The following is a 26,278-nucleotide window of genomic DNA, read 5'->3' on the forward strand; positions in this document are numbered from 1 at the left end:
GTGACCACTCCTCCCTCCCCACCACCATCACCCGCAAACCACACACCAACAACAAGCACCATGTCCTGGGAATCTGTCAGTGGCTGGGACTCGGTCCTCCTGGCAGGCAGGTTTCTCTTCACCATATAATACACACGCAGTGAATGTGGTTGAGGGGTCCTCATTCTTTGGTCTGACACATGTGGTGTGACCCCTATCTCCCTGTCCAAGGCAGTCTCCCTCTTTCTCTCTCTGAGTTTTCCATTCTCCACATTGAGTCCCACATGGAGCTTCCCACTTACTTTACATGTTTGGTTGCTGTGTTTTGCTCAGCGTATGTGTGGCCCCTGTCTGGAAGTCCCTCTTCATTGATCTGGAGCTGAACTGTGGTCTGTTCACCAGGACCCCAGATGAAAGATGAAAGCATGAGAGAAGTGGATACAGGAGGAGGATGGTATAAGGTGGTCCGTACACCTGGGATGCAATCATGGGAGCATCCCGGACAGGTTAACTTTGCCTTAATAAAGCTTCTTAATTTTTAGCAAGCATAACGATCTCCATTTCATTCAGGAGGAACCAGGTTAGAAAGACAAGATGGGACCAGATAACTCGTGAACTGTGAGTTGAGCTGTGGACTGTTAGACAGTGATGTGTCTAAGACAAGGCCAATGTCTGGCAGGCCAGGGCTTTAATATAAGTTTAGCCACCTGCTACATTGAGTTTAATTTGCCCGTGTCCTTATGATTGTCCAATCACCATAGCTAATTAATGTTAACTATGTTGTGATTTTTATTAATGCTCTTTCCATTTTAGTAAATATTTTTGAGCCACATCTGACTGTTCCAAGCCTGGGCTTTGGCGGCTGCCAGGTATATTACTGCTTCAGCACTACCAGGAGCGAGTCACAATGCTTTCTTATGTTCATCCATTCTTTTACCCTACACATTCATGAGGCATTTACCGTGTGCTGTGTGAGAGGACTGGGATGATGTGAGTTATATAAAAGGCTAAAAGTCATGCTTAGGACATAGCAGGTGACAAGTGTCCCTTCTAGGCCAAAGCTTTGAAGCATTTAATTGCTGGTGCAATTTTCCAATTTTTCTCTCTTCCAGCGATCATGAAAGAGGCCCCGAGATGGCTGGATAAAAAGATCAAAGCGGACTGCATCATGGAGTTATGCACGGAGGACAGTTGTCCTGGAGAGATACCGCATCCACAGCGGTCACTGCATGAATGAGAAATAAACTTTTATTTTGCTAAGCTACTGAAAGTTTAGGGTTGATCGTTTCTGCAACAAAAGCTTTTCCTATCCTGACTAATATAATAGCTTTTATTTTCTCTATTATTACCATTTGGTAATGAATCATGTCTAACAATGCCTCATGATAGGCTTTATATTTACTGCCCTCAATATCTTTTAATTGCCTTAATGTCACCTTTACTCACTCCTTGCCACTTAATGAGACAGGAGCCTCTTGAAGACAGTGACCCTGGCTTGTACTTTCAGGGCTTACCTTTTCACCCTCCAGCTCACATCTTCCTTCCTCCTTCACCATTTTCCCAAAAATTTAGTTGTGAGCCTTGCAAGCAGTAGCTGTTTAACTCATAACTGATGACTTGATATTTTCCCACTAGAAAATAATTCCCGATATGTAATGACAATTATCCATTTGCATTAACCAATACCACTATGGAGGCATGGATAATCAGGAATTCAGTGCAATGGCTACAAGAGGGCATTAGCTATTCATCTGTGACTTTATTTTAGCCATGACCTTGATTCTATGTCAACCATGGCTCATCATTTTTACTTATTTGTGTTGACCCTAATGTCTTTAGGTCTACTTAATGATTTTGGTCTGGGCTTCTAAAATTCTCATTCAGTCATTTGTTTATTCACACAAATACAGTAGCACAGAATAAAAGCTATGGAGTCAGGCTAGCTGTGAGACTGTGGGCCAGCCACGTGACCTCTTTATGTTCCCAGTTTCCTTACCCACAAAATGAGAGTTTAAAATGTATCTTGTCAGGTTGTTGTGAGAATTAAACAAGTTAATATATGCAAGATACATAAAAGTTATTTTAAATTTTAAGATAAAGCAGTACTGGGCATGTTGTAAGTGCTTAGAATGCTAATATTGTCATCTACTGAGCACTTACTACATGGCAGATATTAGAGGAACAAGAAGGATTAACAGGTTCCCCAGTTCTTCAGGCATTTGCAATCTAGTAAGGGTAATAGATATGTAAACAAATAAGTGAAGTATTACAGAGCCGGAGAGAGAGAGAACACAAGTACATACAAATACATATGCACAAAAGGACACAGGTATGTAGGTGCACACACATGCACACAAAGATGCACATGTGCACGCTCACCTACATGAGAGCACACACATGCACACATGCCAACTACTGTCAACTGATGAGCCACATACAGAGCAAGAAGAGACCACGATCACTGAACTAGCTCCTACAGGCTTGCCAGACAAGACAGGGCACCAGGGATTTCCAGGTAATTAAAGAGTGTGAGCAGAGGCATCAAACAACATCTATGCGTTTATTCATTCAACAAATGTTGATCAAATGCCTCCTATGTGCTTGACACAGTTTTAAATACTGAGACACATGCAGTCCATGAGACTGACAAGGCTTTTGCTTTCACTGAGCTAACATTCTAATAGAGGAGACTAACAATAAACCCACAGTTGGATGCAGAAGCCCAAGCGCCATGAAGAAAACACAACAGGTAAGAAGGCTTGAGTGAGCTGGGGGCGGGTAGGCCTGATGGAGTGCAGGGAACAGAAATACGGTCAGAGCAGGAAGGAAACACCACGCCCCGCCCCAGCTTTCTATGGGGGAGGATTTCCCTTACACCCTCTGACCTCTTGCGCCAATCTTTTCTTCCTCAAGGGTGTGGAATGAGTAACCCGGCTGGCGCTAAAGCCAACACGGTCTACGCCCCTCTCCTTGGATAGGGTTAATCTATAAAATTTTGAGCAGGGTTAGCAGGGATTTGGGCCTCTTCACACAGACAGGTGCCTGTAGACTCAAAACTTTCCTGCAGGTGGCCTGCGACCAAGCTAGACTGGGGAACAGGCAGGTGGCAAGTTAGCACATTGCCCTCAGTCACATAGCAGCATTCTGGCCCCCGTCTGCCTCAATACTCTTGTCCTATTTCTCAGTGGGCCTGGAACTTGGGATGGGAAGAGAACTCTTGTAAGATAAAAGTTTTCATAAGATAAAAGCCTTCCCTCCCCTAAACGGACCTCAAAACCAAATTAGGAATCACTATCCTTATCTATCAAACCTAATCTATCTGTCATCTTAATGGAAAAAATCCCTCCTATCTCTTACTTAATAGTTCAAAAAAATTGCTAGACTGAGAAGTCTCGTCCCAAAGACAAATTCAATACAGTGAATATTGGGAGTGAGGTGAGAAAAAGGATTATTTTGGTGCCAGTATAAAACCCAGGGGTATATGCTATGGTCAGTAGCCACAAAGAGGAAGATGAGGAAATGTGAAGATTTTAGATATTCTTACCTTGTGACTTTATATCTACATTAAAAAGAAAACCACATTAGGAAAATAATTTCTTGAGTTTATCTTTTCTTTGAAGAACTGAACAACATTTCCAATATATTTACACACTTGCCTCAGAATTTCCTTGGGAGATAGAGTGAGAATACAACGTTGTCATGAACAAATATTAATGTCATGGTTACTATCCGCAGAGCTCAGTTGTGAGCATTAGAGAATTTTTTTTAAGAAGATGAAGAAGAAGATACATGGTTCCTATCCTTGAAGGGCTTAGCCTCTACCTAGAAAGCCACTCAGGCCCCCAAAGCAATAGACACCAAAAAAGGAAATACAAGAGCAATGTCAAATGGATGGTAAAGATTTTTTAAAATGCTTCAGGAGTTCAGAGGGAAAAAAGCATCTGTTGAAACTAAGAGTCCTTACAATGCTTTCATTAAGGATTGTATAGATGAGAAAACATTACAGAAATGTGAAAGCCTCAACCGCACATCAGTAGAGAAACTGCAATTAGAAACTGCCTCTCTGGTCCAAGCTCCCAGAAGATGAGAAATGGGTATTGCCTTTCTTTGTGCAGTCCTACTGGGCCTGGCATGGCAGGCTCCACTGGTAGGTGTCTCCTCAATCTGCAGTGTATTAAATGAGCACTCTGTTTCCCTGGATTTTACATTGCTCCATGTCGCTACCCACACATTTCAGCCAGGAGCAGCTGACCATGATGCACGGGAAGTATCCTCCCCACCAGGCCATTCTGACAGAGCCGCTGTGCCACAGGGAGGATGAAAAGCACAGACTCTCCACCTCCTTTCAATTGCTAAGGCAGGCAGGTGCTGCCAACCCTGCTGACCCATTCAGAGGCCTGCAGAACGGTCCTACAGGCATTGCCTTCTCTCTCATCAAGTCCCAAGATGGACCGGGACAGGAGGCAAGTGTTAATAGCAGAAGTAGATAGTAACAATTACGAAAACCACATTCTTCGCATATCACAGGCCCCAGGAGGGGAAAGGCAAGAGTGGATAAGGTGGGAAATAAAAGAGGGTATCAGGGCTGCCCTCATCCTGCCCAGGATACACTGGCTGTCACAGTCATTATATGTTTTCTGGCAGCACAGTCATGTTGCTATGGAACCAATGCATGTCATTGCCACCTGGCCTCTAGCAAATAAAATCACAGTGCTGGCAAGAGCATTTCCCTGGATTTCCCTTAAAGAGATACCATTGATGGTGACTGCTGTTTGAGCTTAGAAACAACAGCAGCATTGTTCCCAAGACCCAGCCCCATTGCATACTATGAAACTGAACCCAGGGACTCATGTTTTACAAGGTGTATGTGCATGTGGGGGCCAGCTTCTGAGCTTCTTTTTAGGAAAAAAAAAATACTCATGGCTTCTATCTGTGTTTAGTTTTTCTTATTTGGTAAAAGCAAACGGCTTGGATAATCAAATTTTGGATAATTTTGGATAATCAAATTATTATCCAAAATATTGGATAAATATTATCCAAAATATTGGATAATAATTTGATGCCCTCTTGAATGTCGACATCAAACATGACTCCAGAAGGAAAGCAAAGTAGCCACAAGTGGTCTACATGGGTTCAGATGGTCCTTCTTTCATTCCTTCACCATTTCGTGCCTCAGACCCTTCTCTACCAGTTTATTCTTTACCCAAGGAATCCTATGATGTAGGCATGGAAATGGACATTTCTTCACTTTCTCGAGGCCCTTAATTGCCCCCTTCTTTTAGTCTAATTAATCTCTTGACTCTAAAGAGCCCTTTACATTCCCCAGACAGCAACAGGTGTCAGTGGCCCACACTGTATCGTGGTGAGCTCTGAGGATAAACCTTCTGGGCTTTTCTCAGATAAGACAGGAATATGGAAACAGGAATGCTAACTCGTGTAGACCCAGCTCTGCGGACAGGAGAGATCAATATTAGGGTAAGTCAGCAGATGATCCCTCACAAATCAGCAATCTATGTTCTATATTCCATTCAATATGTTGGTAGAAACCAATTATGTCTGTATCTACATAAGGAGATGATCAAGTTCCACAATAATGACTCTAATTAAGAAAGAAGACAAAGTGATTAAGTTGACAAGTTGGATAAAATAATAAACACAAGCTCTTAATGCCACGCTTTGACCACTCCCTAGGTGAGATGAAATGTTTTGGAAATAAGCGCACTTAGTTCACCAACCTAAATGAACACAATTTGAAGCCAGATTTAACCTAGCATGTCTTAAAAAAAAAAAAAAATACACAATCAAGTCTACCTTCTGGGATTCTAACTGAGAATCCTGTTCTTAACTTCTCTCCATCTTATCGCACAACTGCACTCTTATGTAAAAACCAACATAACTTTAAAAAAATGAATAAATGGGGCCGGGCGTGGTGGCTCACGCCTGTAATCCCAGCACTTTGGGAGGCCGAGGTGGGCAGACCACAAAGTCAGGAGATTGAGACCATCCTAGGTAACACTGTGAAACCCCGTCTCTACTAAAAATACAAAAAATTAGCCAGGCATGGTGGCGGGTGCCTGTAGTCCCAGCTACTCAGGAGGCTGAGGCAGGAGAATGGCATGAACCCAGGAGGCAGAGCTTGCAGTAAGCCAAGATCGCACCACTGCACTCCAGCCTGGGTGACAGAGAGAGACTCCGTCTCAAATAAATAAACAAATAAAATAAAATAAAATAATAAATGTTTCTCAAAAGTCTCTATGACTGTAGGTCAAATTTGTACTTCAATATAGGAACCCTGATGGGCATTCTTCTGCAGGTGCAGACAACCGCGAGTCGAGTGTGTGGGTCGGCAGCTGTACTGCACACACCTGCAGGTGTACCGTGACTTCTAGCTGCAAAGCAGATGTACCACCAAGTCTCAGCATGTGACAACGTGGCACTGCAGATGCAGTGGTTTGGAAAGGACGCAAAGGAAAATAAGCTTTCTCAGATGACGTCCGTAACAGAAGTGTTCTGGGTACACTCACTCTGCCAACCCCTTTACTTAGTAGCCAACTATGATTATGAGGAAGTCAAATAGTCAGCATCAGTCTTGACCTTTGCCTTAGGGGTGATCATTGTTAGATGACCAAGACCACTTTAAGTTGAACTACCTATAATTCTACAGCCTCAAAAAGAATCTGCAGATTCCAAAACCAGTCTTGTGCAGGGCAAACATCACGCAGCTAGGAGCCAAACACACCTGTGTCATAATCCCAGCTCTGCTACACTCCATGAAGCCCCACAAAGGTGATGTGAAGCCTTTGGGCCTCAGCTGCCTCATCTGTACATAGGGCCTTTGCCAGACAAGCTCTCAGGTCTCATCTGGGGCTCACATCCTATTATTCTTGGTCATGGAATTCAAGAGACATTACAGTCACTTGAAGAAATTGGATGGTTCCCCCTTGCCCACAGCTGTACTTCTGTGCACCAGTTGCTGAAAGAAAGAAACTTCCTCTCTGCGAGCTGGACAAGGCAATAGCAATGAAGATGACCTCACAAGAGGCAAAGCATGTGAACACCAAAAAGAAATGGCAGAAAAAATCTACAAGGGAAACCATCCTCTCCAAAGGACCCAGTGATGAGGAGAGTCGACGACCAGGAAAAATACCTTGGTTCCAAGCATGAGAAAAGCAGAGAATGCATGTGCTGTCACACACTTTTGCTTGGCACATCAGAGTAATTGGATAACATTTTGATGTGGGTAAAAATACAGGAAAGATTCAAAGGATCACTCACCCTATGAAAACAGCAGGTCGATTTCTTTTCACGAAGAAAATGGTCTAATTTCTTTGGAAAACTGGAAGAGAAAAAGAGATTTTTTAAAAAAATTAATAACTCCATTTTCTAAATCAGTCCAAATGAGCAGGCCTAGAGGTGATAAGAAATTCCAGCCCCTAGCACTTTGGCCTTTATTAGGTGCACAATAAATGTCTGAAGAACAATAGATGCGTGATTATTTGGCTGACTATATGAAGTTTAAAAGCAGAGCTTTGAACAATCAATACGTAGAAAACAATCACAGGCATGATTCATTTATCATGAGATGTATGGTCCTTGTGACAAAGAGTCCATATTGTGGTGCCCAAGAAATCAATTTTTTAGGTGCGTTTTTTTAAAATGTCATGTCCTCCATGCCCACCACGATGCTTATTGAAGAAGCCTTTTTTGTATTTTTTTTAAAGTAATGTTTCTGTAGAGATGTTGCCCAGGCTGGTCTTGATCTCCTGGCCTCAAGTGCTCCTTCCACCTCGGCCTCCCAAAGTGTTGGGATTACAGGTTTGAGTCACTGTACCCAGCCTTGTTTCATTTTCTGGGATAGGGTCTTGCTTTGTCACCCAGGTTTGTCATAGATCCATGCCCATTTTATAGTTGGAAACCCTGAGGCCCAGGGGACTGAGCCACTTGCTCACGTGCATACGGTTGTGAGTGGCAGAGTTGAGCTCAGACCCTGGGATCCTCCCTCCAAAGTGCCTCTCATGGGGGAATTCAGTGACCGTGGATGGGGGTGCCATCATAGCTCACTGCAGCCTCAAACTCCTAGACTCAAACTCCTGCCTTAGCCCCCAAGTAGCTGGGACTACAGGCATGTGCCACCACACCTGGATTAAAATGTTGTGTTTTTTCTTTATTTGCAGAGATAGAGTCTTGCTACATTGCTCAGGCTGTGAGGAAGTCTTAGTAAATAACCAAAGTACCCCATTCCTGCACTTTGCTCTTTCCCAAAATGGTATACCCACAGCTTCACTCCCCGCAGTGATTTGTATGTAATTAGGCTCATATGGGAATGTGGACTTGGCAGAGGGGCGCTGGAGGCCACATATCAGGCTGACTAAGTAATCCCGTGAGGAAGCCACGGTGTCTGAGATACTGACGGGTCAAACAAAGTGTGGGAAAGAACACAGATGATGTGAATGTTGGACAGAGGAAGCCTGAAAGACAAAGGGAGATAAGGGAGCGACGGCAACAGACTGTTTAATCTACACCACACAAGGAACTAAGCTCAAGATCCAACTCAACAATAATTTCCAGAGACTATTTTAAAGACGCCTTTGCAGGTTTAAGAGAGGCTGTGAGGCAAATCTATTCCAGCTCCTGACGTTCTGTGGGCAAGTTGCACAGGATTCCAGAACCTTTGGGATTCATTCTATGAGCTGTGGAAGGCCACAGCCTTCCCGCCCTTTTCCTCAGAGGACATGGACTGCATGTGGCCACCAAGGCAGGATAGAGCTTCTTCAGGATGGCCCACCAGCCTGTAGGAAGATTCCCAGACTCAGTTTCTCAGAATCTAAAGGGCACTCCTCCAAGTCCCACAGAGCAGTCCACAAGTATTTAACGTGACACTGACTATGCAGTCGGACTATCCTAGGCTAGGTGGGGCTGCAAAGACGAAGGTTATGCTCCAATTGAAAAAACTGCCAGAAAACCACGCAAACGTTGAAAAACGGTAGATACTGACAAAATCTCTGAGCCTCTTCTTTGTTTTAAAGCAACACTTTATAATCCACTCACACGCATTGACCTTTTCATCCTAACAACAGACGAGATGTCTACAGTACGAATTCTTGAGACCACAAAGCTAGATTTCAAAGTCAGACCTCAGTCTGAGCCTCAGCTCAGTCACAGAGGAGCTGTGTGGTTCCAGTCACTTAAACTCTCTGAACCCTTTCCTCATTTGTATAATGGCAATAACGACACCGACTTCATAGAATGTTTCTAGTTTTTAGTGTGGCATTTGGTACGCAGAAGAGACCGAATAAAACAAAAAGGCATTATCACCATTTGGCGCAACATGTTCATATATCTGTAACAATGGAGGAAAGACACAGGAGAGGCTTTGGTGACTTAATAATTTGCCAGAATGTGACTGGGTGTGGTGGCTCACTCCTGTAATCCCAGCACTTTGGGAGGCTGAGTGGGGTGGGGAGGTCAGGAGTTTGAGACCAACCTGGCCACTATGGTAAAACTCTGTCTCTACTAAAAATACAAAATTAGCTGGGCATGGTGGCATGCACCTGTAATCCCAGCTACTTGGGAGGCTGAGGCAGGAAAATTGCTTGAACTCCGGAGGTGGAAGTTGCAGTGAGCCAAGATCATGCCATTGCACTCCAGCCTGGGCAACAAGAGCAAAACAAACAAACAAACAAACAAAAAACAACAAAAGAATTACCAGAATGTGAGTACCTGCACCGTATTCCCTTTTTCCTCACCCCTCACAAGTAGATGAGACAAGTAGCCATATGATCCAGAAATCCTACTGCTGGGTATATACTCAAAAGAAAGGAAATCAGTATATTAAGGACAAGTCTGCACTTCCTCTGTTTGTCGCAGCACTGTTTACAACATCTTAGATTTGGAAGCAATATAAGTGTCTACCAACAGATGAATGGATAAAGAAAGTGTGGTATATACACACAATGGAGTATTAGTCAGCCATAAAAAAGAATGAGATCTAGTTATTTGCAACAACATGGATGGAACGAGATCATTATGTTAAGTGAAAAAAGCCAGGTACAGAAAGACAAACTTAGCATGTTCTCACTTATTTGTGGGATCTAAAAATCAAACCTACTGAACTCATGGACACAGAGAGTAGAAGGACGGCTACCAAAGGCTGGGAAGGGTAGCAGGGTGTTGGAGGGGAGGTAGAGATGGTTAATGGGTACAAAAAAAGTAGTTAGAATAAATAAGATCTACTATTTGATAACACAACAGGGTGACTGTAGTCAATAATAACTGTACATTTTAAAATAAAGAGTATAACTGGAATGTTTGCAATGTAATGGATAGATGCTTGGGGGGATAGATACTCTATTTTTCATGATGTGTTTATTTTACATGTCTGTATCAAAACACCTCATGTACCCCATACATATACACACCTACTATGTACCCGCAAAAATTTTTTAAATTAAAAAAAATTACAGGACTATGCAGTCAAAAAAAGTGGATGAGACAAATGAGAACAAAATAAAACTGTTTACTGTATAATAATTAGATAAACAGAAAAACTCAAGTAATACAAATCCACAGAAGTCCCACTAATAATCACTATTAACATTCTGGTTATATGACCCCAGACTCTTTCCTATGCCTAAGTATACAGAGTATATTGTACATATACATCTAGAAATAAATCTACATATAAACATACAATCTATTTATAACATACTATGATAGTATCCATAGTATTTTGCTGTCTGATTTTTTTACTTATTAATTATATTGAAAACCTCTTTTAACATCAATAGATGCGTCAACATCATAATTTTTGAGGACTGCAAGAGTATTGCATTGAAGGAATGAACCAATAAATATTTATTTGTTGAATTTACAGAGTCTACCAAAGTGTCCCAAGTTTATAAGAAATGACTACATATTGTGGTAGCATGTGGTTTTTTTTCTTCTACATTTTTCAAGATTGAGAAAGGCAGGCTGAATAAATATAAAAAGCCTTAACAGCAAAAAAGTGTTTTGGTTTGAGTGGGTGTAGCGTAGAAGAACACAAACTAACACATATACCACAGGGAATAGAATCACACATTAGAATATTCAGTAGGTGGCCGGGTGCGGTGGCTCACGCCTGTAATCCCAACACTTTGGGAGGTCAAGGCAGGTGGATCACCTGAGGTCAGGAGTTCAAGACCATCCTGGCCAACGTGGTGAAACTCCGTCCCTACCAAAAATACAAAAATTAGCTGGGCATGGTGGCAGATGCCTGTAATCCCAGCTACTCGGGAGGCTGAGGCAGGAGAATCGCTTGAACCCGGGAGGTGGAAGTTGCAGTGAGTCGAGAGTGTACCACTGCACTCCAGCCTGGGCAACAAGAGTGAAACTTCGTCTCAACAAAAAAAAAAAAAAAAAAGAATATTCAGTGGGTGTCCAACATATTGAAAAAGGACTCAACCTTAAAGACTCGGGATAAAGGGTGAATAGTGATGGCTAGATCAAGTATTAAATCATTAAGTCTGAAGTCAAGCAAATGTCCTTGTTTTCGGCCCAATTATGGTAGAGTTACTTAATGATACAGAGAAAAAGTTAACTGAAAACTGTATGATCTTGAGGGATCCTAGAAATTAAATCACTATTTGAAGGTGAAAACCTAAAAAAAAAAAAAAAAATCAGGACTTACCATATTTCTTTAGAAGGTATCAAAAATTAAAATGTTCATTTGGTGTTAATATTTCTAACTCAAGTTCCTTCTCAAAGAGAATGGTTGGTTTGCTAAAAATATATGTGATAGGATTTGCTGAAGTCACATGACACACCCTTGCCCTCAATTAAGGGTGCCATACCTCCCCAGCGACTAGTGACACTCCAGGAAAATCCCACTCTTTAGGGGAGCCTGCGGAAGTGAGTGTATCCCTGCAATGGGCAGAGTGTGTGGAAATCATGTCTCCAGTCATGAAGACACGAATGCAGTTAACCTTTTCTGAGTATCCAACACTGCTCCATGAATCAGGCAGCAGATAGGGCTGGCAGAGAGCAGCAGAGGAGAAGGAACACACAGCAGCAGCAAAGAAATGCCATAGGAGACAGATACCGGCTGCAAAATCCTGGCGAGATCAAAGGTGGAGATGCAAAGTAGAGCAACACAGAGTCTGATCTGTGAAACCAGGGTGCATAACCAATGGTAGGTGACAGTCCCTTACAACAAATGCTCCCTAAATGCTTCAACCCTGGTCCAGCTGACGCAATTTTTAAGGGGAGTGGTAATTTGTGGTGGGGGTCATGCTCTTAGAAAAAACATGTCTATTACATTTTGACCATGTGAAATAGAATCAATGTCAGGAAAAAAGAACACAGACCTTAAATGTCAGCACTGGATGGAGTCAGAGAGAGCATTTCTTAGACAATTCACTCTAGGCACTTACAATATCATGGAATATGAACTGAGCTACTTTTAACAAATCTCTTTTCCTGGTACAATTCAGAAGCTGGTGAGATGTTTCTAGATCTAGGGACAGAGTTTTTGCTTTGCCCAACTCTCTTGCAGTCACCGCTTTTCCATGAGTGAGCAGTAGATGGTCAGGCTGTGTTGTATGCTATATAATGGCTTTTTTACACCATCAAGACTAAATCTTGATGGGTGTGGTGGCTCATGCCTGTAATCCCAGCACTTTCAGTGGCCGAGGCGGGAAGATCACTTGATGTCAGTTCAAGACAAGCCTGGGCAACATGGCAAAACCCCATCTCTACTAAAAATACAAAAATTAGCCAGGTGTCCTGGTGCATGCCTGTAATCCCAGCTACTCAGGAGGCTGAGGCAGGAGAATCTCTTGAACCTGGGAGGTGGAGGTTGCAGTGAGCTGAGATCGCACTACTGCACTACAACCTGGGTAACAGAGTGAGACTCCATCTCAAAAAAAAAAAAAAAGACTAAATCATACATTGCTTCCAAAGGTAGCTCCATATCCTTTGAAGGTATACATGGGAGAGTCCATAACATATCCTGTATTCCAGATCTAGCCATAAAACCATGTGGTTTAGATTCTAACATCCAAATCTAATTGTGTGTCTCTGGTAAAAATGACTTGTCCAGTAAAACTGTGCTGATACTATATGTTCCACAGTTACGTTATCATCATATTTTCAGACTAACTGACTTTTGGAAATGCTGTCTTGTCATTGTATTGTATCATCCTGAGTAAGCATTAAATTCCTTCATATTTGCCACAACCATTTGCTAAGTGGCTAATTTGTATGAACACATTTTTATCTATTATCTCTAATCCTGACAAAAAATCTCTGTAAAATAGGTTTTATTAGCCTCATTGTACAGATGAGGAAAATAAGGCTCAAGAAAAGTAACCTAACCAAAGTCACCAGTAAGTGACAAATCTAGGTTTGTCTGGGTTTCACGGCCAAAGAGAAAAGATGAGCTCCCTGGCAACATGCACGAGAGATTAAAGTCTCGATATGTAAGCATTCTGACAAACAAAAGATAAGCACTTGCAGCCAGGCACGGTGGCTCATGCCTGTAATCTCAGCACTTTGGGAAGCTGAGGCGGGTGGATCACCTGAGGTCAGGAGTTCGAGACCAGCCTGGGCAATATGATGAAACCCCATCTTTACTGAAAATAGAAAAATTAGCTGGGCATGGTGGTGTGTGCCTGTAATCCCAGCTACTTGGGAGGCTGAGGCAGAAGAATTGCTTAAACCTGGGAGGTGGAGGTTGCAGGAAGCTGAGACTGTGCCATTGAACTCCAGCCTGGACAACAAAGCAAGACTCTTTTTTTTTTTTTTTTTTTTTGAGGGTAGCAAGCGAGGATGTGAGAACAAAAGTTACCCATGACATTCAGTGGAGAGTTGTGTATTAGTGCCCAACAGGTGCCAGGCAAGCGTTCTTCAGGCAGCACAGCAGGACCAAAGTGCTGACAGTGGCAACGGCACAAAATGTAGCCTTGGCAAGTCAGTCTAACAATTACTTTGCATCATTCTGATTATGAGCCACAAGCATGCAATCAACAGCATAGAGACAATCTTAAATGATCTCCATCAGCATTTTACTTTAGTTATCAAAGCGTGGCAGATTGAACACACGCTCATCTGACCTAAGCGCAATGTTAATAACCCAAACGCAAAGAATGTGCAGGAATAATAATGGCTCAAGAGCACTGGCCTTGCTGGGGGCCCATTGGTTATAACAGACGTATTTAATTTAAATTGAGTTAGGACTTCAGTGAGTTTACAAATTCCCTAAACTTACTATGGCATGATGTACATGTCTCTATGAGGAGCACTTTTCACACTCCATGGTAAATTTTTGTCGTACTCATCTTCTCCACTAAATTGTGACCCAGCTCTGAGAGCCTGGATTTTACATCATTTATCTCTGTGTAGCAGACATTCAAAATACGCAGAAATGAATGAATCCTCAGAGAATCATAAATAAAAGGCATGCTTATTGAGTCCGTGAATGTCCCCAAGTTGGAGAAGTCACTAGCATTTCAAAGAGCAACATCTGAATTCCAAAATTTGCCTAAAATTGAAAAGACGATTATAAATATATACCATGAAATTTGGTACATATCTGTTCTTAAGGAATTAAAACATATAAATATAAAAATAAGGAACTACTCCTCTGATATTGACTGAAGAAAATCATTTTCAAAGGGACTCTTATCAAAGCTCTATTTTCAACATTCAAGCTTAAAATGTAAGGGGCAGACAGTATTCTGAGAATGGTTTTCAAGGAATGTAATTAAAATCAACATAGGTTGTAGAACCAGATCCAGAAGAGAAATACTGATTGCTATATTTCAGGGGGGAAAAAAGGTCAAATTGTCAAAAAGTAAAGAAAAGGGCATGAAAGTTTTCAATACTGTCTCCATGCCCATCACTTCACTCACAAAGTGAAGCAGTAAGATTCCATGAAAGGGTTAAGGGTTCATTTTGCTTTTAGATAAACATTGTATCTGGAGCAAAAGGTAACCTCTTGTCAGATTCATCCATTGTCAGAATCTTATTTGCACGGTACAAAATGACTACTCCACCGTTTTACTTAAGAAAACATCTACCTGGGACCTAGGAGAGGGTGGAGGTGGGAGGACAAAGAAGATCGGGAAAAATAAGTAATGGTTACTAGGCTTAGTACCTGGTGACAAAATAATCTGTACGACAAAGCCCCATGACACAAGTTTACCTATATAACAAACCTGCACATGTACATCTGAACTTAAAATATAAGTTTAAAAAAAAAAAAAAAAACACCTACATGTAGCTGTCAATCAGGTTTTATGATTTCCTGGGTGTCTGTGTTCATGGGTGGGTATGAGTGTGTGTGTATGTGCAGGATTTCTTTCCCATTATTTAATGGGTATTATACATAATTTTTTAAGTCAATGCTTAATACTCTTCAACTGCCAAAACATACCATATAAACTCTTCAAAGACAGTGTCCATACACCTTAACAAGTCCTCTAACAGCTAGCATAAGTTTACTGTATACATGGTCAAGGCATTGAACAGAATTTGTAAAAAAAAAAAAAAAAAAAAAAAATCAGCACATCAGCAGTATCTCAAAATTCCAAAATTGGCAATCACTGCCTCAGCAAAGCTGCACCTCTGACCTGGAGACAGAGGGGAAGAGAAGCAGGAAACTACCTTTAGGGTGCCAGGCAACAAGTTGCCTGCGGTCTATGTTTCGGGGCAGGTCCTCTTCCATAACTCCTCTCACCACAGCTAAAGATCAGAGCTACTTCACCAAAGGTTAGTACGAATAGGAAATATCACAGGGGAAAGGCAGGAGTCAGATTCTGTGACTTTAAAAAGTTCAACTCAGGCCAGGCGTGGTGGCTCACACCTGTAATCCTAACACTTTGGGAGGCCGAGGCCGGTGGATCACCTGAGGTCAGAAGTTCGAGACCAGCCTGGCCAACATGGCAAAACCCTATCTCTACTAAAAATACAAAAATTAGCCAGGCGTGGTGGCAGGAGCCTGTAATCTCAGCCATGCGGGAGGCTGAGACGGAAGAATCGCTTGAACCTGAGAAATGGGAGATTTCAGTGAGCCGAGATCATGCCATTGCACTCTAGCCTGGGAAATAAGAGTGAAACTCCGTCTCAAAAAAAAAAAACCCAAAAAACAAAAAACAGCGCTACCCATGTTAGAAACCTTTTGGTCACATCTGGTAACAGCCCCAGTGATGCTAAGAACATGAAAGCCATTGCCCCAATCAGGGTCTATCTTATTCAATTAATACTTAAAACAGTAATATCTACTACATAAGCTTTATTGTTTTCAAAGTGAATAGCTTGCAGTCAACATCACTACATTATATATATGGTTTGTAAAATAGTATTTCTTAAACACCTAGAACAGCCAAAGGGCAGCAAACTTTTTCTACAAAAGACCAGAGAGCAAATGTTTTAGGCTGTGTGGGCCAGACAGCTCTGCTGCAACTACTCAATCTGTCATTGTAGTGCAAAAGCAGCAATAGAAGATACTCATACAAATGGGCATGTCAGTGTTCCAATAAAACTTAATTTACAGAAACAGGCTGGGGTGATATTTGGCCCACGGTCCATAGTTTGTCAATACCTGGTCTAGAATATTATCACACTGAACAATTATAAGATGGACTCTCAACTTCCTTCCTTTCCTCTAAAGAGATGATTTTTCTTAGTGAAAAGTTAGATGACAATATCATACAGTATCCAAAAGCAGTCAGTGGTGTATTCTGCAGCATCCACCACTGAACCTCATCCACAATAAGCAGATATGGGCAAATCTTAGAATGCCAGGTGGAGTTTTCCAGAGTGGTAAGTCTCTACATATTCATCTCTGCATTACATATGTGCAAAGGGAACAGGCTGCGCCATGGAACCCCAGATAAATGCTAAATAGCCTCTTGAAGCAGTGTACTATCTAGGAATGCAAGAAGACTCTTGAGCAACAATAAAAAACAAACACCTTGATTAAAAAATGGGCAAAGGACTTAAATTGAAAGTTCTTCAAAGAAAATATGCAAATGACCATTAAGCACATGAAAAGACACTCAACATCACTAATCATTAGGAAAATGCAAATCAAAACCACAATGACATACCATTTCGCTCACATTAAGATGGCTTTGATTAACAACTACAAAAAACAACCCCCAAAACAAGAAAATAACAAATGTTGGCAAGGATGTGGACAAACTGGAACTCTGTGTACATTGCTGATAGAAATGCAAAATGGTGCAGCTGCTGTGAAAAATACCATGATGGTTCCTCAAAAAATTAAAAAATTACTACATGATTCATCAATTCCACTTCTAGGTATATACCCCAAAAAACTGAAAGCAGGCACTGGAACAGATAATTGTATTCCAGTGTTTATGGCAGCGTAATTCACAATAACCTAAAGTGGAAGCAACCTAAGTGTCCATCAATGGATGAATAGATTAAAAAATGTGACATATATGTGCAATGGAATATTATTCAGCCCTAAAAGGGAAGGAGATTCTGACACATGCTGCAACATGGATATGCAGTTTTGCTTTGGGAATATGAAAAGTTCTGAAGATGGATGGTGGTGATGACTGCAATGTAATGTGAATGGACTTAATGCCACTGAACTGTACACTTAAAAATGGGAAAAATGATGACTTTTATCACAATACAAAGAAGAGGAAGAAGACCCCTGTGATCACTTGACCTTATAAGGGAGCTTCTCAGGTGATCTTTTTGGATCAAGATACCCCAAGACATTTCAAATGAGAGTTGAAGCTTGAGAGTGTTGGTCTATGGGAGGCAGCTGATGAACTGTGGCCTCCTTTGAGTGTTCCAGGAAATCAGCTTCCACATCTGGCAATCATTGGACTGAAAAAAAAATATGAGAGTTCCTTTGATTCAGAGTGAGCTCTCACATGAGATTTGTAATATGGCCAGAATGCTTGCAATATCCTTTTCTGAGTTTTACAACCTCAGAGATTCCATTTGACAGTGGACCAGGAGTAAAGTCACTGATAGGAACAAAAGCTACGAAAATTTACCATAACTGATGGAGGGACATAAGAAAGGGCAAAGACGTAAAAGAAATCCCCATAATTAAGGCAAAGCCAACCTATCTTTCAGGATCACAGTGAAAACTCACAATCTCCAGTTATGAGTAAGAGGAGTCTTCTTCTTTCCCTAACCCTATTCTCCTTTGTCATGCACATGACTGCTTTTAGGTGACTTGTTTGAAATGTAAGCTCCTTTGAGTCTAATTCGGCATAACACTTAACACCATACACCATGCACAAGAGATGACCTCATGGAAACTGTTCCTATTTGCATAGCACTATTCCCTGGATTACTCAGGTATCATCCTTGCAAAAGTCAAAGTGATACAGGGTTGCATTACCTACTACAAGCAGAATAATGTTGAGTCATGGTTTCTCAGCTGAAGGAAAATGATATCATTTCTTCCTATATTCTTGGTAAGAATCAGAAGATACCTCCAAGCCAGCCCAACCATAAATCCTACGACCACATATATATGACACTGACGAAGACCTTCAGGTGACAACAGGTTTTCCCATGCTGCCAAAATAAAGTAGAAGGCTGTGTAATGGTCTAGTACATTTGAATCATGCACTTCCAACTCAGTTATTGAGAATGGCCATTAGAGGGTCTGAAATAACCTGGTTAAGCAAAATATTTTCTGACTGTTAAAGAGTTTTAACCAATATGCAGTAAAATGCAGTTTTCAATCAGGGGCACACATCTCTACTGCAACCATTTTTTGACAGTTTTTTTAGAGAATTGAAAGCACCGAATAAAAATGTGGACATACGAAAGACTGCTAGAAGAAAAAAAAAAATAAATTCAGGGTAAGAGTATATACTAGATATTTAGATAGCTGAAGCCAGTGGTGTGTGGAGAAATGTTTAATAAAAGTGGGAGGGGAGAGAGGACCCCTGATTTGTAGCATTTGCAGACTTCTGTAGTGTAAACACTCCCACCATGGCCAATTTCAAGGTAGTAACATGATGTCAACCTGCTCCCCAAATTCCCGAACATTTAATACTTGGCTCATAAAAGTGCGTGCAAGCTGGCTCCACCACACCACTGGTCCATTTCCTCATCCCACCAAGAGCAGTCAACCCTACTTCCTACCTAAAACAAATCCAAGAAGCAAAGTCCTTCATTATTTTCAGCATCCTTCTTATCCATAGATATTTAAGAGACTATCTGTTCCCACTTCCATGTCTTTGCTTCCAGCCGCCTCATCTGGAATAAACCTTGCTAAGTCTGCTCTTGTATAAACAGCTTTCTTTGAATGCTCTTAGGCTAGGTCCCACCAGCCCTTCTGTATTCTGATTTTCCACAGCACTTCTCTGTTACTGTCCTGTCATTTGATTCTAGAGGGTAGGGTTCTGTGAGGGCAGGGCATCTGCCCACAGGAATAAGCACAGCACCAAGTCTGACCTGGAATGAGCTGAATAAATGAAATCTGTTGAGTTGCCTGACCGGGCTGACTTCTGTCCAGTCTGCCACAGTGAGCTAGGCTCCTCCTGTAGTGAACTAGGATTGGTGAGGGACTAAAGTGAATCTGTAGCGTGAAGATTTCACAGAGCACTCACTACTGCACACACCAAACTTCCACAAAAGGAAGCGGGAGAGCTAATATGTGTTGGACATAAAATTTCTGCAAGCCCCAGTACCCAGAACTTAGTTCTTAACACCGTTCTCCAATAAAACGAACCAGTGCTCTTTGGAGAAATGACTGATTCTAGTACTGCGACAGGAAATATCCAAGATGAGCATGGAGTGTCTTGTAGTGTCAGAAAGTGGGAAAATGCTAAATAGATAAATCAATACCCCTCAGTGATGGGGGCACATCAAAGGGGACAATATTCCTAATATTTCTCAAAGGGCTGCCAATCGCCAGAACAAAAACAACCAGAGCAACAAAATAAACAACATGGTACTGGATTAGAACCTAAAGTATAAAATAAACACCCATGAGTTCATACTGATATAAATAAATTTTAAAAGGGGAAGAAAACACACATCTCCTGCGCAGAGGAATTCTAAATAATTCATGCAGATGTTCTGCCCTTGTAGAGGTGGAGTGTAAATGCCCACTCCTTAAGTGTGGGCTGTGCACAGTGACTTCCTTCCAATGAGTAGCACAGTATGAAAAAGGGTGTGTGTGAGTGTCTGTGTACAAAGAGTAACTTTAAAGTTGACAAACCCTGACACACACAACCTCAGCTCAGGTGATCAAGATCAACAGCCCGTGATAGGTCACATATGATACGATGAAAGTGGCAATCTGCTAATTTTAAGGAGTACAGACTAATGATTTTGTGGACTGTCCCCTCAATTTGGGTTTTTCTGGCCAGGTGTGGGGCACTTTGTGGGGCCAAAGAGGGTGGATTACTTGAGCCCAGGAGTCTGACACCAGCCTGGCAAAACCCTGCCTCTACCAAAACAAAACAAAACAAACAAAAACAAAAACAAAATTAGCTAGATGTGGTAGCCCATGCCTGTAGTCCCAGCTACTCAGGAGGCTAAGATGGGAGGATTGCTTAAGCCCCGAAGGTCAAGGTTGCAGTGAGCTGAGATTGCACCACTGCACTCCAACCTGGCCAACAGAGTGAGACCCTGTCTCAATAATAATAATAGTAGTTTATTTTATTATTTTTTATTATTTATTATTTTTTATTTATAAATAATAATATTTTTTATTTATTATTACTTTATAAATAAAATAAAATTTACCTAAAAGCAAGAACTAAAGCCAGTATTTTATTTTGATTGAGTAATGATACACATTAACTAGCCTTGAAGGGCATTGACTAAAACATGACGGACTGCAGGATGGACAGATGGCTTGATATCTGACAAAGCAAATATAGCCAAAATATGACTGGCAAAATCTAGATGGCAAGTCTATGGGTGTTCACTGTGCAATTCTTACAATTTATTTGTATGTTTGCAGTTTTTCATAATAAAATGTTGAGGGAAAAGTCTCTCATGAACAACGGTGCCCAGTCATAGAAGAGTTTCCCAGGAAAGATTTATTCAGCCCAAATATGCATGTATCTGATTTTTGGGGGACATCTCATTTAACAAAAAATTAGGTTCCTGATTTCTCCTTTTAACCTCTTTTACAGAAAGCTGTCCCCCTTAGCAGTGAAAGGCAGCACTTTTGCCAATGCCTTGCAATTAGGCTATTAACAGACAAAAGACCAATCTTTATTAATTAGCAAAAAGCTATATAGGATATGAGCTCTAGACTCTGCAGAGCTTTATATTCCACATGGACTCTCCAATCATTTTTGTGGCTTGGATGGATTTCAGCACTGGTACTTGTCATGGTCAAAGATACATCATTATTGCTCCAGTCAATAAACGCTTTCGTTAAATAGCACATTTATAAGACATCTATTTGTTTTACAATTTCCATAAATTTGGTTATTTACTCATTCTACCTTCAACTCTTACTTGGCCTTAGGTAACATAAAATCTTTTTTTTTTTTTTTTGAATAGGAGGTTTTTCTTGAAATAGGAGTTAATTAAATGATTTAAGGAAAACGTGCCTCTTCTGATTCAAATATGAGATTATCTTTTATAAAAAGTAAAATCTATTTCAGAGCATTTTAAGTGTGCATCAACTGTCCCTGAATTCCGATGCTTGACAAATTCATTAGCGCTAGCAAATGTTAAACCTGTCTAGAGTATTTCCTTGCTATTCTACTCAGCAAATCAATGGCTTCGCCAACCGCCACAGGACAAAAGTGTGTGTATTCTGCCAATGCGATGCCACCGACAGGGAGAGCCAACTGTGCTCACCCTCTGAGAAGGTCTCTAGTGCATGAGTGGCTGCCTATGTATTAGGATGTTCTGGCCGGGTATGGTGGCTCACGCATGTAATCCCAGCACTTTGGGAGGCTGAGGCAGATGGATCACTTGAGGTCAAGAGTTCAAGACCGGTCTGGTCAACATGGTGAAACCCTGTCTCTACTAAAAACACAAAAAATTAGCAGGACGTGGTGGTGGGTGCCTGTAATCCCTGCTAGTCGGGAGGCTGGGGCAGGAGAATTGCTTGAACCCAGGAGGCGGAGGTTGCAGTAAGCTGAGATTGCGCCATTGTACTCCAGTCTGGGCCACAAGAGTGAAACTCTGTCTTAAAAAAAAAAAAAGAAATAATGTTCTAATTGAAATACAACCATGATACAGGCAAAAAACAGACTTTGATTTGGGAGGTAAAAATGTGTCTTGGCCTGGTGAGGTGGCTCACACCTATAATCCCAGCACTTTGGGAGGCCAAGGTGGGCGGATCACCTGAGGTCAGGAGTTCAACATTGGCCTGGCCAACATGGTGATACCCTGTCTCTACTAAAAATACAAAAATTAGCCAGGCGTGGTGGCAGGTGTCTGTAATCCCAGCTACTTGAGGGGCTGAAGCAGGAGAATTGCTTGAACCCGGGAGGCGGAGGCTGCAGTGAGCCAAGATCGTGCCACTGCACTCCAGCCTGGGCAACACTCAAAAAAAAAAAAAAGTCTTACATCTCAGGAATGATATCATGATATGCGTGGACTGCAGACCACCATCTCCCAACTTGCTCATGGTCAGCTTGCTGGCAACTTCCCAGATTAGTACATTTGGTGAAACCCTTTGTAATGGTAATTAAATTCCTTCCACCAGCACAAGAAATATGTCCACTGAGAATAGGAATTTCCCTTCTCTCTTTGCTCTCAAGACCTTCACCACCCAGGACAGTGAGAGGCTGTAAGTGTTAAGGGCACCAGGGGCAGAGCCAATGCCTGGGTTTAAATGACCTTGGGCAAATCACTTAACCTCACTGTTCTCAAATATAAAATTTGCATAATAAAGGTTGCGAGGATTAAAGGATTAATATATTACAAAGCACTTAGAACAGTATTATATGTGTTTGCTTTTATTGACCAACATACAAACAGCTGACTGCTATTCAATGATTCCAAAATAATAATAATAATAATAATTACTATTTTTCTAAAACTGAGACAGAGTCTCACTCTGTCACCCAGGTACAATGGCACTGTCTCAGCTCACTGCAACCTACGCTTCCTAGGTTCAAGCAATCCTCTTGCCTCAGCCTCTCAAGTAGCTAGGACTACAGGCATCAGCCACCGTGCCTGGCTAATTTGTGTTTATTTTTAGGAGAGATGGGGTTTTACCATGTTTTCCAGGATGGTCTCAAACTTCTGACCTCAGGTGATCCACCAGCCTCGGCCTCCCAAAGTGCTGGGATTACCGGCATGAGCCACCGCGCCCAGCCCAAAATAACTATTCTAACCTATCTTCTCCTCACTACTTACCCCCACTATCCTTCACCTGCCCACCCACTCTAAGTCTGTTCATTTAGACTTCTACCTATTCCCATGCAGAAAGGGCCAGTTGAGCAACAGCAGGGATGTTGGCATGTACGTTCAGAAACTGTTATCCGCAAGGCTAACGTGTTGATCCAGCTTAAATGTATAGCTAATGATTCATTCCCCTTTTCCTTTTATAACAAGGGTTTTTTTGAATGCAGATTTTATCATGACGCTTACTTTCTCTCTTCTCTTGTATCATGCATCTTTTCATCTTCAGCTCTGTCCCACCCCACTGTTGAATTTTTTAAAAAAAGAAAAAAGAAACCCAGCCAACTAGCTCAGAGTCCTATGTATTTTGCTCTGAACTTCACACTGACGATATACACAGTCATGGCAGTGACTGTATTATACACGGTCGTGGAAGTGACGGAGAATTGGAATCTAATGAAAAGAGGTAAGAGAGGAGCAGAGAGATAATGGAACCCTTGAAAATCAGCCCCAATGTCTCACCCAGATCTGGGAGGCCTCAGAGCTTATTGATACAGACTGTGTCTCTCACCAAAGGGCATGCAATTTGCTTGCCATCATTTCTTTAAAACTATTAGTCACTCTCACACCGATTTACCTTTAAACAAGGACATTCTGTAAGCAGGGATCCACCTCTGTGGCTTAGTCATCAGATCAGCCTCAAGGTCACCGGCTAGAGTAACCTGATGAGAATTACCTCATTCACCCACTATAGAACAGTTCTATCACCGATCAATACAGGACGCCTCTGCACAACATCAACAAAACCTTCTCAAGGGGGCACCCTGCATGCATCAGAAACAAATTACACCCTTAAAGGCAGAAGACACATGAAGGCAGAAAGATCCTTTCTGCAAAGCAAAGCCTTTGTTTAAGTCTGAGAGGAGTGCCAATCCAACCTCGAACAAAGGAGAAAAGGAGAGGAAAGAGGATCCATGTCACAGCAACAGACTACTGTTCAGAACTCTTCTCCTGACATGGTATTTCCCCTGCCTTTCCACTCGAACACGGGATGCATCTTCTGGGGAAGAGAAAAATGGAAGTGCAATGACAAGGGACTGCAATGCTGAGAATCAAGAAACAGAATTTCACAGTGCACTGGTGAAATCACCAATAGTAAACATTACAGAGTGCTTACTCTTTGTCAGTACCTTAATTATTATCATAATTATTTTTGGAGATGGAGTCCTGTTCTGTCACCAGGCTGGAGTACAGAGGTGTGATCTCGGCTCAATGCAACCTCCGCCTCCCGGGTTCAAGCGATTCCCCTGCTTCAGTCTCCCGAGTAGCTGGGACTACAGGCGCGCGCCACCACACCTGGCTAATTTTTTATATTTTTAGTAGAGACCAGTTTCACAATGTTGGCCAGGATGGTCTCGAACTCCTGACCTCAGGTGATCTGCCCTCCTTGGCCTCCCAAAGTGCTGGGATTACAGGCATGAGCCACCACGCCTGGAACTGATTCAGCTCTCCCAACAGCCCAGTGAGATGAGTTCTATTATTATTCCCATTGTACAGATTGGAGTACTGAGGCACAAGAGGGTAGGTAAAGTGCCTGAAGTAACACTGATAAATTGACTGCAGTAGGGATTCGAACCCAAGTAGTTAGGCTCTAGAGTCACTATATTAAACTGCCTGGTTAAGAACAGCAATAATACAGAATGTCAGGTTTGTTTTGTGTTTCACGGTTTACAAAATATTTGCACATGCTTTTCCCCTCTGCTTGGAATGGCTGTCTCACGTATTTACTTAGGAGTTTCTCTCCCGACAGAGCCTTCTACTGAAAGGTGTTCAATACCGTGTTCGTAGAGTGAAGGTATGAATAACTGACTCTAACTAATCCTTAAATTGCTGTGGGAGATAGGCTGAGAATATATGATTAAACTTGTTTTCAAATAAGGAAAATGAGGTTTGGGAAAATCAAATGACTTGTCTAAGGTCATACTGCTTTGAATATGAGCTCATCGTAACTAAACCAGTGGTTTAAAACACGTTTTTTAAACCACAGGACCTTTCTAAAAAATATATTTTACATAGCCTCAGAATATCACAGAGCTGAAGGAGAAGCTGCTCCAGTCAAGAGAGGCTGAGGGCAGGCCACAGCCCCAAGGTTTATGGGGAGCCTCTGGGACTTGTGTAGGTTGGGGACTCACTACTGCACCACACAACACTACCAGGACACCTGACCCAGCCCTGCAACTCTCAGAGAGGGTGACTAACCACACCTTCATGTCTCACCCATTTACGACTCTGACCCATGGGGGAAGGTAGAGGATTAACATTCTTTCTCCTTCCACCCCAGCAGAGGGACCTGTTCTTAGCCTCCCTGCTTGCGCATCTCTTTCTGTTTCTTTCTTTGGAGCTCTTCTGTATTTGTTCCTTTTTCAGCCCCGAGGGCTGATCACTGGAAACAGGGCAACCTCTGTTGACCTGGTTTTTCATCACCAGCCAGGGCAGAAGAAGTCAAAGTGTGCTCAAGGGCTTTGTATGCTGCTCCCTAGGTCTGGACACCTTTGAGCAAATCTGGAATTCTTCCAAGGGGCAGACTTCATTCCACAGTGGTGGAAAAGCTGGCCAGGGAGAGACAGCAATTTTGCAAGGCACAGTACTGCAGTTGGACCTGTATCCTGACACCGCCAATCAGAGGAGGCAGAAAGCCCTGACTGTTACAGAACATCTCAGCTAGAGGGGGCCTCTAAGAGCCTTCAGTCCAGTCTCCTCACTTAATGAACAGGGAAATTGTATCCTGCTAACGCAAAGTGACTTGGTCAAAGCTACATAGTGGCACAGCTAAAACTCAGGATTTCTGACATCTTGCCCCTGAGCACCAAAACTCTAAAGACAGGAAGTAGGATGTGAACTACAGAAGTAACCAAAGGACTTTCTGGTGATGTCAAATGATGCAAGACAGCAAAATGCTCAAGTTAGGAATAAATTGATAGGTGCATCTATT

At 42.0% G+C, this 26,278-nt stretch overlaps 1 protein-coding gene across 9 annotated transcripts in view; it reads right to left on the reverse strand.

The window, feature by feature from the left end:
* Positions 1-26,278, reverse strand: part of ATXN1 (ataxin 1) — a 456,230-nt gene that overhangs the window by 213,022 nt on the left and 216,930 nt on the right. For all 9 annotated transcript variants that reach the window (XM_017957607.3, XM_017957606.3, XM_017957605.3 and 6 more), the window contains one exon: positions 7,255-7,315. The gene's annotated coding sequence lies outside the window, so the exon portion shown is untranslated. The remainder of the gene's footprint in view (positions 1-7,254; positions 7,316-26,278) is intronic.

Source organism: Papio anubis, chromosome 6 (assembly GCF_008728515.1).
Source record: "Papio anubis isolate 15944 chromosome 6, Panubis1.0, whole genome shotgun sequence".
Taxonomy (NCBI): domain Eukaryota; kingdom Metazoa; phylum Chordata; class Mammalia; order Primates; family Cercopithecidae; genus Papio; species Papio anubis.